Below are 13,615 nucleotides of genomic sequence, written 5' to 3' on the forward strand. Positions count from 1 at the left end.
CCTTGGATTACACTACTGTAGTTTGTATGAAATTTAAATTTTTTTCTTATATGAAAACTGCAAAACACAAAAACCAAATGCCTCAGACTCGGTTGTTTGAAGATTCAAACGGATTTTGAAGGACGTTTCTGGCTGCTTTCAGCAAAAGAAACCCATCAATTGTAATTATATTTTGTAGGAGAGTGTTATATGAAGAGAAAATCTCCATTCTTATATATTTGACTCCGAAGTATTTCCATCATCTTCAAACTTTCGGTAGGGTCGATTCAAACGCCCCGATTTATTCGAAATTTATGCTATTTCTCGAGTAAATTAAATGAGAAACCAATTCCGAAAATTTCCATAACGTGGCAGCATTAGTCACGCTTTTACCGAATCGCGAGGTTTTCTAGGAAATATCGTCTACCAAAAACTCTTTATTAAAATTTCTCTACAAAATACGATTTATAAAATGAACGTTTCAGTACATACGACGCTACACATCATTGTGACTTCGAGAAGAACGGTAAGTTACCTACCGAACCATCAGCTGTCTCCCATTTTTGTCCTTTTAATGTGCTAAGACTACATCTGAAACCTATTCGATATAGTAAAATATTCAGTATCTGATGAAATAAATGTCTAAGCGAGTAAACATTGAAATACGAGTGTATGTAAATGGATTGTTCCTGGAAACTAACAGCTAAAGCTAATTTAATAAAACGACTTTTCTACTTGAAAAACATTGGTTTGAATAAATAAAGAAATGTACAGTACGTTATTTTCGTGACTATGTGAAAGTTACGAGGCTCTAGAAAAATCTGTACTTTTTTAACTACAGCCCCTTTCAGACGTTGCTTTTTGACTTAACTATATGAGTAGAAAAATGGATCCCCGATCAACGTTTTTATCACCATGTCTTTGGTGCGGAGTCAGCGCATTCATTTTTAATTCTATACACACCTCTTAACTAGTCTACGAAGCTTATTTGTGTTGAATCATCTAATAAATCAAAAAGAAGAATAATCTAAATAGGCCTTAATTGTAGGCTGAATTGAGTTTATTTTTTGTTTTTGCCCCTTGGTTTTAGCCTGCAAAATGTCTTCTCTATTTCGTTCAAGTTTGCTAAGCTGCAAATGTGTCATATGTGTCTTAATGACAACAAATATGGCTCTTTGCGTTTCAGTAATGCTCAGTTTCATAAGCAAAATTCGTTTTCACATTTTCAATAAAGATTTTGGGTGAAAATGGTATTCGGGAAGCTTTGAGCAAGTCTTAAAACCATTTTGTTCATTGCAGTTTAAAACTATTGGTTTATATGGCGAGCCAAAGCGGACAAAATTCGAAATTCGCTCTCCCTCCTTAGATATTTCGCGCTCCCTCTCCTTAAACCTCGCACCCTCCCTTCAAAACCTTCCCTCTCTTTCAAAAACTCGCTCCCTCCCTTCAAAACCTTCCCTCTCTTTCAAAACCTCGCTCTCCCTCTTTTTAATACCCTCGCTCCCTCTCTTTAAACCTCGCTCCCTCCCTTCAAAACCTTCCCTCTCTTTCTAAACCTCGCTCTCCCTCCTTATAATACCCTCGCTCCCTCTCTTTAAACCTCGCTCCCTCCCTGCAAAACCTTCCCTCTCTTTCTAAACCTCGCTCTCCCTCCTTATAATACCCTCGCTCTCCCTCTTTATAATACCCTCGCTCCCTCTCTTTAAACCTCGCTCCCTCTCCTTATAAAAGCCTCGCTCTCCTTCCTTATAATACCCTCGCTCCCTCTCCATATAAAAGCCTCGCTCCCTCTCCTTATAAAAGCCTCGCTCTCCCTCCTTATAATACCTTCGCTCCCTCTCCTTATAAAAGCCTCGCTCCCCCTCTTCATAATAGACTCGCTCCCCCTCTTTATAATAGACTCGCTCCCCCTCTTTATAATAGACTCGCTCCCCCTCTTTATAATAGACTCGCTCCCCCTCTTTATAATAGACTCGCTCCCCCTCTTTATAATAGACTCGCTCCCCCTCTTTATAATAGACTCGCTCCCCCTCTTTACAATAGCCGCGCTCTCTCCTCGGAAAAAACGGTCGCTCTCTCCCCTCAGGAAAACGGTCGCTCTCTCCCCTCAAGATAACGGTCGCTCTCTCCCCTCAAGATAACGGTCGCTCTCTCCCCTCAAGATAGCGTCCGGCCTTGCTTGTTTTTTATCGTTGCCTTCCACAGTACATTTTTTTATTGGGATGCGCTATTTTGCAAAGCCATACAGTTGCGGTGAAGATATTCAAACAGTTCGTGCTACTTTGCAGACCGTAGTTCAGGAGACTCATACTGCAGACTCTGTATAGGTTGGAATTATATTCAAATTATTACGGATAATTACAGATAATTATAAAATAAAGTGCAAAATAAACTAAAATCTTATTATCCATATTTTTTTCATGTAATACCATGCCAATTTTCTGGGTAATTTTAAAATAAAGTGACGTAGCTTATGTTTAATAAGACAAAGCTCTGGTGCTTAACTATGCAAACGTTAGCTCACACGATTGTCAGATATTGAAGAGGTAATTTCGGAAATTAATCGGTTACAAGCATGCTTGTTGTAGTGTTTTTCGACAGTCATTTAGGCGGTCCAAAACAGTCCGAAAATTAGTGAGTGCACTTTTCGGCAAATTGCAAAATGAATTAATTAATCTTCATTAACAAATTAATTCTAATATCAATTTTGCCTGTAAGTTGTACTCAAGCATTTATTGTGCAACTTTAGAAATAATTGCTTTTGTGTTTTGAATTTAATTAACTTTAAGGTATGTTTCCATTTCTCCCCATCTCAGATTGGTGGTTGCCCATTTCCGCACATTTTTATTTTTCACACCTTAAAAACCCATAGCCCGTTTCCGCACAATTTTTCATAACCCATTTCCGCACAGTTTAATAAAAAAAAAACAAAAAAAACCATTTTTACTTTCTTTTAGAAACCTTAAGCTTGGGCTGCTGACTCATTGGAACGTAAATAGGAAAAATATGAGGTTTTATGATTATAAAATTTTCGATACTATTTAACGATAGATTTAATTTTGATACAGATTTTACAAACGGTATTTAAAAAATGCTCCCTTTACTTCTATTTTTTTTAACAAAAACACACTTAATTTAATGCTAACGTCTATCAATACACTTTTCTTTATAGATAGTGATATTGCAATGGTCAAATCACAAGTTTAATAGGATACCTCTATTGTAGCATGACCTAACTGAACCAAACCGAACCCTAACCCCAACCGAACCCTAACCCCAACCGAACCCGAACCAAACCGAACCCTAACCCCAACCGAACCCGAACCAAACCGAACCCTAACCCCAACCGAACCAAACCTAACCTAACCGTAACCGAACCGAACCAAACCTAACCCTAATCGAACCTAACCCCAACCGAAGCCGAACCAAACCGAATCCAACCCTAAACGAACCGAACCTAACCTAGCCAAAACCTAACCGAACCAAACAGATCCTAACCTAACCTAGCCAAAACCTAACCGAACCAAACAGAACCTAACCTAACCTAGCCAAAACCTAACCGAACCAAACAGAACCTAACCTAACCTAGCCAAAACCTAACCGAACCAAACAGAACCTAACCTAACCTAGCCAAAACCTAACCGAACCAAACAGAACCTAACTGTGTGGGAATGGGTTATGGTAAAAGATGGTGAACTAAAATTTTAATGTAGAAATGGGTTATAAAAAGTGTGCGGAATTGGGCTATGATTCTCGAAAATTGTGCGGAAATGGGTATCCTCGCTCAGATTTCCCAATCGGATTTTTTCTCCCAATTTTTCAGATTCCCATTTTCCCCGAAACCACGTTCCTCCCAAAGCTCTTAGATACAGAATTTAGCAAGGTGGAATTGATTAGGTTCGTTGCAGTTGTAATTGATTACTTTAGGCTATGTTTGGTTGTAATTGATTAAATTAGGTTAGATTTGGTCGGAATTGATTAAATTTGAAAAGGTTGGATTTGGTTGGCATTGATTAAAGTAGATTTGGTTATCTTTGGTTGGAATTGAACAAATTAGATTAGTATTGGTTTGATTTGACTGGATTTGATTTATTGAAGTAATGTTTCACTGGGTTTGAATAAATAAATTCAGGTTAGGTTTGGTTGAAATTGATTAAATTAGGTTAGGTCAGGTTTTTTTTAAATTGATTAAATTCGGTTAGGTCAGGTTTGGTGGTAAGTGAATAAATAAGGTTAGATTTGGTTGGAATTCATTATTATAAAATTTCCGTCAGATGGCGCGGCGCTCGAGCCCTGGCGGTGATTCTGCAAACCCGTGTATGGCGCCCTAGACTCAATGGGAGTAGTTTTCAGACCGTCCGCAAGTGGCGCGGATTAGAACTCGCAAGAAACTCTTTGGAATTCAATAGAACACGCAAGAAACTCTTTGGAATTCAATGGAACTCGCAAGAAACTCTTTGGAATTCAATAGAACTCGCAAGAAACTCTTCCGAATTCAATAGAACTCTCTCGTATTCAGAAGATCTCTTGCGAACTCAGCAAAATTCGAACTCAGGGTTACACAAAAAAATGAAGTGTCTACCCCCTCGCAATTAAGATTGTACGAACTGTACTTCTTTTTGTTCTAATATCTTTATACTTTTGGTAATACCATAAGTTAATTATCCTCCTCTAAGTACACAAAACGCTATGCTTCCTATGGCAATAGTGTCTGTCTGGATTCCTTTACAAAGACCCTATACCCTATCCGTAACATGTATCAACTCAGCATTAATACAAAATTGTGCTGTATGAGCTAGCGCTTCCTACATATTCCTTACTACGCTTTAGGCCTGAAACCTGCTTCGAACTCGCCAGAGAGAAGAATTTTGGGGTTCGGTTTGAAAAATGCTTTCCCCCCAATACCCTACGCGAGAGATAAAAATACGAATTATTTATTATATATTATTATATATTATTTTATAATTATCTGTAATTATCCGTAATAATTTGAATATAATTCCAACCTATACAGAGTCTGCAGTATGAGTCTCCTGAACTACGGTCTGCAAAGTAGCACGAACTGTTTGAATATCTTCACCGCAACTGTATGGCTTTGCAAAATAGCGCATCCCAACAAAAAAATGTACTGTTGAAGGCAACGATAAAAAACAAGCAAGGCCGGACGCTATCTTGAGGGGAGAGAGCGACCGTTATCTTGAGGGGAGAGAGCGACCGTTATCTTGAGGGGAGAGAGCGACCGTTATCTTGAGGGGAGAGAGCGACCGTTTTCCTGAGGGGAGAGAGCGACCGTTTTTTCCGAGGAGAGAGCGCGGCTATTGTAAAGAGAGGGAGCGAGTCTATTATAAAGAGGGGGAGCGAGTCTATTATAAAGAGGGGGAGCGAGTCTATTATAAAGAGGGGGAGCGAGTCTATTATAAAGAGGGGGAGCGAGTCTATTATAAAGAGGGGGAGCGAGTCTATTATAAAGAGGGGGAGCGAGTCTATTATAAAGAGGGGGAGCGAGTCTATTATAAAGGGGGGGAGCGAGTCTATTATAAAGAGGTGATCGAGTCTATTATGAAGAGGGGGAGCGAGGCTTTTATAAGGAGAGGGAGCGAGGGTATTATAAGGAGGGGGAGCGAGGCTTTTATAAGGAGGGAGAGCGAGGCTTTTATAAGGAGAGGGAGCGAGGCTTTTATATGGAGAGGGAGCGAGGGTATTATAAGGAAGGAGAGCGAGGCTTTTATAAGGAGAGGGAGCGAGGTTTAAAGAGAGGGAGCGAGGGTATTATAAAGAGGGAGAGCGAGGGTATTATAAGGAGGGAGAGCGAGGTTTAGAAAGAGAGGGAAGGTTTTGAAGGGAGGGAGCGAGGTTTAAAGAGAGGGAGCGAATTTTAGAAAGAGAGGGAAGGTTTTGCAGGGAGGGAGCGAGGTTTAAAGAGAGGGAGCGAGGGTATTATAAGGAGGGAGAGCGAGGTTTAGAAAGAGAGGGAAGGTTTTGAAGGGAGGGAGCGAGGTTTAAAGAGAGGGAGCGAGGGTATTAAAAAGAGGGAGAGCGAGGTTTTGAAAGAGAGGGAAGGTTTTGAAGGGAGGGAGCGAGTTTTTGAAAGAGAGGGAAGGTTTTGAAGGGAGGGTGCGAGGTTTAAAGAGAGGGAGCGAGGGTATTATAAGGAGGGAGAGCGCGAAATATCTAAGGAGGGAGAGCGAATTTCGAATTTTGTCCGCTTTGGCTCGCCATAGGTTTAAGCACACCAGTATTACGAATGTTTTGCTGGGAATAATGTTTTGTTGGGAAAGACAGTTTTATTATGTGCGTAACGTTCCATTCGTAAACGCTGAAACCATCTAAATACCGGATGTCCGATCTGAAGAAAATAAGATGGTCAAACAAGAGGCTCTGTTTGCCCTTCTTTTTTGGAACGGATTTATATTATGTCTAATATAACGCTGTTGAATAGTAGCGAATGCTGTTTGACATCTAGGTTGAAAAGCGTAATTTCAAGTTAACGTTTAGGCTTCCTGCTTTGTAGTTTTAGAGAAAATAGAGCCCAAAGTGCCCTACTTATGATATCCATGTTCCTTTATAACAAGTGGAAAGTTTTACCTCGTGTTTATGACGTTTCTGATTAAGGCCGATGCGTTACTTGACATTATAAAACTATCGAAGATCAATAAGAAAGGGTCTTTCCCGTAATGCAATGCCTTTTTCTGTTTGTAACCATGAAGACAAAAATATTCCAGGTGAGTTAGAGTGCTCATTAAAACTGCGTTTCCCTTGTTGAAGAAGGGATCAAAGTTATTATTCTCCACCTTCTCCAATTCCTTCAATCTTCTTCTGTATTCTTTGAAGATATTCTGACTAGTAGCCTGTTAATGGCGATTTTTTGTTATCATCATTGAATTTTCCAAATTCATTTATAGATAGGTTGACATGATAATGTTTTATGGGCTCGGTCTATGCTCCCTAACCTCATTAAACGAGTTTGTCCTTTACCACTGAAGCCTTACTATTGGGGATTTTAAAAATGAGGATAGCAGGCATTATGATTCCTTCATACCCTCACTTCCAAGAAACACAGAATTTAACATGGCACTAAACTTGAAGTCACTTTCTACCTCAACATATCTTAGGTTCTACGTCACCATGTAAAAGGAGACGCAAGTCCGGGTATTTCAAAATATCGTCGAAGTTATTTATGTTGCGATCAATGTGCACCGTCAATTTTGTCGACAGGTTGGCCTTTAAGTTTTCTAGCAGAAAAAAACAACTGACGAAATAGATCGCAAATACAAACTTCTTGGTAGTTTCGCATTTGTTAGCCAAAATAAGAGAAAGCAGTCTTAGACCAGGCACGAATCGACTGGTATACGCAAATACGACATTCCAAAGTTAGAAGTTAAACAAGATGAGGAAAAGATTGATAAAAACCCACACCTAAAAAGTAAAGAAATAATGAAATGTGAAATGTTTCGACTGTTTTTCTATGAAATGTGAAATTTTGGAACACAGAGTTCTAGTAATTTTCATCCACCTGATGAAGAGTAATATTAAATTGGAGAACAAACATGCCTTAGGATCAAAGACTTGAAGGACTCCGGTCAATGATATTTGGTATTCGGCTTCGCAGAAATACGACAGCATGTTGTTCTCTGTGTACCAAAATGGGTGCTTGCATGTTTCTTTATGTTTTTCAAAGCAATTAGTGTCAAGTCTATGATAGCCAATTTGAAGATCGAAGAACTAAAACGAAACATAAAATTAATATAATGTTCCGCTAGTGTGTGATGAAGAAAAAAAATACCTGCGGGTAGTTTTTATTCATCACAGGAATGAACGTAACATTTACCCTGAAATAAAGAAAATGTCCTCTGGTTAAAATTATTAATGCAAACGCTGGAAAAACTTACCTCCCTGCCGCAAACACGGGGAACTCAATGATTAGTTTGCTCCCTGGATGATAATGATTCAATTCGTACGTTCTCGTAATATAGTTGTACTGGTGCTAAGGAAACAGACGCATTATAGAATTTTGTAAAATATAGCTTATTTCTTGTGATTAAGTATATTGTGAAATATAGCTTATTTCTTGTGATTAAGTATATTGTGAAATATAGCTTATTTCTTGTGATTAAGTATATTGTAAGAAAACAAGGGAAGAAATTACTATAGGGTTGACGTGGGCGACACGCATTTAGGCGTATTTCTTAGGTCGTTTGACTCCTAACTTTCGTTGAACGGACTATATAGGTTTTCTGTCGCTTTCCCATTTAGAACACTACGTTTTTATCCGTGAAATATCGGAGTCGCCGCCACAGGGGCATGCCAACCACGGGGGCAGCGAGGGCGAGTCAAATTAGTACAATATTTCATTGAAAGAGAAATTTTTCATTACCCAGTATAAGTGTGTGTTGTATAAGTGAGAGAAAGTCCGTTTTTGGAAGTGATTAAGATATTACTGGTCTCAATCATTGACATGTTTGTATTCTTCAATTTTTACTCTATGTAGTTATGTAATAACCAATGGAGTTATGTTCTGATGCCTAGTTATTTAGTGGTATGCTCGCGAATAGGCAGTGCGATTCCATAGATATTGCAATCGTGAAGGGGACTCTTAATAGTGACACCTTTGAAGGTTCAAAAATCGTCGCGCGAGGACGGTTTTGAAGTGAAGCTCAGGTTCTAAAACGAATTATGAAACGCTTATTAAGGGAGTGTAGAATCATTTTTAAACTCGTCCTGGAAATGAAGAATTTCTCATTGTGTGATAGTCGTGTATGTGAATATATCGTCCCTGACTTCCACCAGTTTTCCATTCAATATACATCTATAGACAATGCTATGGCAACCACGGTTTTCTGTACAGTATACAGTGTTGCATTTCTTTCACATATAACCGTGGCTAATCATAAAGTTGATTGAGAGAAAGGGTGTTGCTGCTAGCGCTTAAAACTATTGTAGCTATCAACTTTGAGAAAGAAAAGGTAGGCTAAAGACATATTTACTATTTCCTACGATTTACGAAAAGAGAAAAAATATATGCTAAACTAGAAATGACACCTTATAATATCATGGCTACTGTATCCCACGAGTATTGAATTGATCAGGCATCAACTCTCAAGTTTATGCGGCCCTCTTCGTATTTTTATAGTGTATGCGAGACCCTGTACAGCCTTAGATTATTGTTGGGTACTGAACAACCTTAGCACATTGGTGTATGTACTTCAAAATGATTTTTGATCTAGTATGATTTTGGAAGGAGGTTAAGGTAGTTTGAAGTTGTATACACTAGTGCAAAATATTTTACACAACTTTCTCTACCAGTGTGGGATTTTGCACACGCTCCTGTAGAAAGGTTTGCACGCCCTTGGGAGTCGTAAATACAGTAATTCATTATGTTTTACACCCATTGAAGACATGCACTCAGAAGTAATGACCAACTTTAACTTGAACCTTTAAATCACCTCGCCTAATTGAGCACTACTATATCTAGCTCAAAATTAGAAAAATAACTATTTATTTATGTACAAACAATTATCTTCTAAGGCTCCTTCGAGTGTGCGCACGTAAGTTTTTTGCTCCTGAAAACCTCACGTAATCCTAGGGTTAGCACTAAAGTTACAATAAGAGTGAAGTAATTATAACATAGTCCAAATTAGACCTTGTACTGACTGAATATTGGTTGAATATTCTACTCAAATGGACAATTACTGCCTCAAAAACTGTATTTTTGGCCAGAAAGATGAAAATGGGCGATATATTCCTTGGGTGCTACCACATAGCAAAAGCGCATAGATAACCAGAAAGTGAAGAACGAGAAGCCTAAACCGCAACGTGAAAAATGAGTTCCCCCATAGTCGATTCAAGATTTCCGTCCCCCTTACAGAGAGACGGGAAGAGTTGGTCTTATGCCGCGGCGGAGAGTTACTTTCGCGTAGTTTTACACAAGGTACATGTGTAAGTTGGCTCGAAAATATAGTTCACTTATTTCTTTATTTTCATGTCGCCTGCTATAGTTTAATTCCAAGGCTTAATATAATCTAGTCATTTAGGTAGTCGGGAATCGGCACATTTGTCAAAATGTCAGATTTGAATTTAGCAAACATTTTAGAAAGCTACGAAAAGGATGACTTTTTCCTGATTGATAAAGAATAGAATGCATGAAAAACAATATCAAAATTCAACTTAACGAAAATTGAAAATTCCACGACGATTGAACCGAAAGAGCGCTAAAGAACAACCGTTAAGCCTAGTTAAGCAGCCGATTTCTCAATAGTATTCCCCACTATCCCCAGGAGCCGCTACCATCGCGAACTACTTTCCTCTTGTCACGTGACATTAACGATGACCTAATATATCTCTGATTCGATTGGTAGTTGAAAACGAGGCTCACCAACCACCCATTTGTGTCCCCCCTTGCGTCTCATTTTACACGAATACCGTTGCTAAAGGCTGGAAAGGTTTAATGTTCTTCACTTTCTGATCTATGCGCTTTTGCACATAGCTTGTGTTTGTATCAAGGCATCTGAAGCAAAACGCTTCTACTGCTGCCCGATATGTAGAAACCGAATGAAAGAAGCTTTCAAAACCACCAAGGAATTGGATTAAACAACGGATCAGATATTAACACTTAAAATTGAAATACAAAAACTCAGAACAGAACATGTAAGTTTTGCCAAAAATAAATGTCAACGCGGAGACCGAATTAATGTTATGGAAGCCCAATTTGAGAAAAATCTCCTTAAGTTTTGCCAGTTTCCAAAAGATAGTATCCGACACCGACAAAAATGGTAAAACCTCGGACGCTCCAGCGTCATCATGGTTTCAGGGTATATCTGCCAGAATATCAACCCTTGAGGCCCAACAAAACCACAACCCAATCGATGCTGGAATATCTATTTTATCCCGACCACGGCTCCCTGTTGTCCTGGGAAGGATACAGATGGACAAAAAAGAAGTAGTAATACTATCGTGGAAGTGGAACCAGGATAATATATCAACTACAACCACAAACCCCAAAAGACTCTTCTCCCAGGCACTACGAGCAGAATTTACCCCGCAACCAGCTGAACTCGTTCCACCAAAGAAGAAGGGGAAAGAGAAAATTATGGGCCAAATGCCACAGGAAATGGCTAATTTCTACGAATTAAGGTTCGAGTATATTATTTCGAATTTCTGAATCAAAGCCAAGGAGGAAAACATCACTAAATTTATCATGAAACACGAGAAAACGCCGCTTCCTATCAGAAGGACACGCAGTTACAACACCGACTGGAGATCCTTCATAGTCAGGTACACGAATGAGACACCAATTATATGTGAAGCAAACCTCTGGCCGGCTGGAGTTACCGGCTCTAAATTTGAATCTAAACACCCGGTAAAAATCTGGCGACTCGATGCACACCCAATGGCCTTGGTCTTATCTTACATGCCTAACTCGAGGTTCGTGGTCTCGAAATGTCACAAAACTCAATCAACAGCAGGCTTAGAAAACCATCTTAATGACTTTGGCATAGATTGTGTTAACGTCAAGGTACACACAAAGTTTTACTTCGACTGAAATCGAGAATCTCCAACAAATACGCGGACGACAGCGCGCTTATAAAATCATCTGAGTGCTTTGGAAAGTTAATGAAAGAAATGAGCTCGGAAGTGGCCATTTTGAAATAGGCACTAGAAACACGAAATCTTATCTTGAACGAATTTAAGACTGAATATATGATATTATGGCCGAATAGTAAATCGCTGCCCACTGACTTGGCTCGCTTAACTAAACGGGTGTCATCCTAAAAATATCTAGGGTTAATAATCGATGACTCCCTATCTTGGAAGGATCACATTGACTATGTTTTGAAGAAAAGCACATGTATGATGGCCAGTGGCGCCGCTAGGGGGTAGGCTGGGTAGGCTACAGCCTACCCGTAAATTTCAGAGGGGCCCCGAAATTAGGTTCCCGTAATTTTAAAATGCCGTTAATACAATATTTTGCTCTAGGTCTACAAGGCAATTTACTTTAGACAAAGTTTCACAAGGATGATGAACCTTTTTGCACCTGATTTTTACAACATTCTACAAAATGGGAAATGGTGTTAAAAGTTTTTACTAGCCAGAAAAATTATCTCACTTTTTTATTTTTGGCTACATCGTATGATGTATGTACATCTACGATGAGGCTTTTAGTTTGACCTGCCCAGTTGTCATTCTCGTAGTAGTAGTAGTGTAAAATATTTGGTTCGTTATTGAAGGGACAGTGAATGAAAGAGGATTGTGGTGAATTTTTCGTTCTTTTTACTTGGATGGGGATTGTAATAGTAAGTTTAAGCATCTCACTTAATTGTACAAGTGAGGTTAATGATTGTGAATTGTGTTTTACGTTTTCTCGATATGTCGAAAGCGAAAGAAACGATTATTGAATTGCCTTAATATAATGGAAAGTGTTTAACTCTCCCTTTAGAATTTCTGGCAGCCGTCGACAGTAAGTATTTCACGCATTCAATCCCGCTCCTCTATTTAAACATTCCAGGATATCGAGGTTAACTTTAAATGCAGAAGCAAGTATATACTGATGGTATATTTCTTTGAATGATCTTAAGGCGATGTTTATCACTATCCCAGAATTTACGTGTATTTCTCCAGAAAGCGAATATAATTTTAAAATCAAAAGGAAGTATATAGTATCTTTATATATTTAATATAGTGTATTACAATTTTAACATAATTAAATTTATGAACGTAAGGATTACGGCCCTGGTAATTATTGTTTAGGTCAGGGAAACGAGGGGCTAATCACTTGGATTTTCTGTACTTCAATTAAGGTTTAGGTATGCGTTACCGTGGGGCTACTCACTCAAGTTTTCTGTTTGTGTCGCACTATTGTAATTAAAAAAGAAGGTAAATTATTGATGTACAGATTACGGGCAATCATTTTAGCACAGTTAAAGATAGCGCATCGAAAAACCAATCAGTCTGATTTTCTGTACTTCAATTAAGGGTTTACTTATGCGCTACGATTAATCATTTTTGCACTGTTAAAGGGTGCGCAAGTTTCCTATTTGTTCCGCACTATTATGATTATAACAGAAGAAAATGAATTGAAGTTAGGATTACTAGTAATCATTATCGAGGGGCTATTCACTGAAATTTTCTATTCTTTACAATGTGGCTAAAATTATGAGCCCAGCCATTGGGTCATCTTGTTTGTTTCGAGCTCTTTACCTAAACTTCTCTCCCGTTCCTTCTGGTCCCATAAAACTTTGAGGTCAGACTCCTTTTGGTAAACCACATCGACAGTGTACAATAACCTCATAGGGGGCTTAACTTTAAATCCCCCTCTCTCTTCGACTACGTGTTTTTATTATTTTCACAAACTATAATTTATATAATATGTCTATTGTCTGATAATGCTGAACTTTAATATACTAAACTTTGATAAAAAAATTTGTTAATTTAATATTATCGACGCTATGCAACAAAATATTTCTCTTGAAATTTGATAAGGGGCCCCCAAATCTCCCTTAGCCTATCTGTAAATAAATCCTGGCGGCGCCACTGATGATGGCAATTCTTCGAGCCCTCTATAAATTATTAAACTCCAAAAATATAAAATCACCTCTCCAAAGCTTTAATACAACCAATGCTTAATTTTCGTGACCTATTT

Source organism: Phalangium opilio, unplaced genomic scaffold (assembly GCF_054372755.1).
Source record: "Phalangium opilio isolate 3A_F unplaced genomic scaffold, DU_Popi_V2 ptg000390l_1, whole genome shotgun sequence".
NCBI lineage: Eukaryota > Metazoa > Arthropoda > Arachnida > Opiliones > Phalangiidae > Phalangium > Phalangium opilio.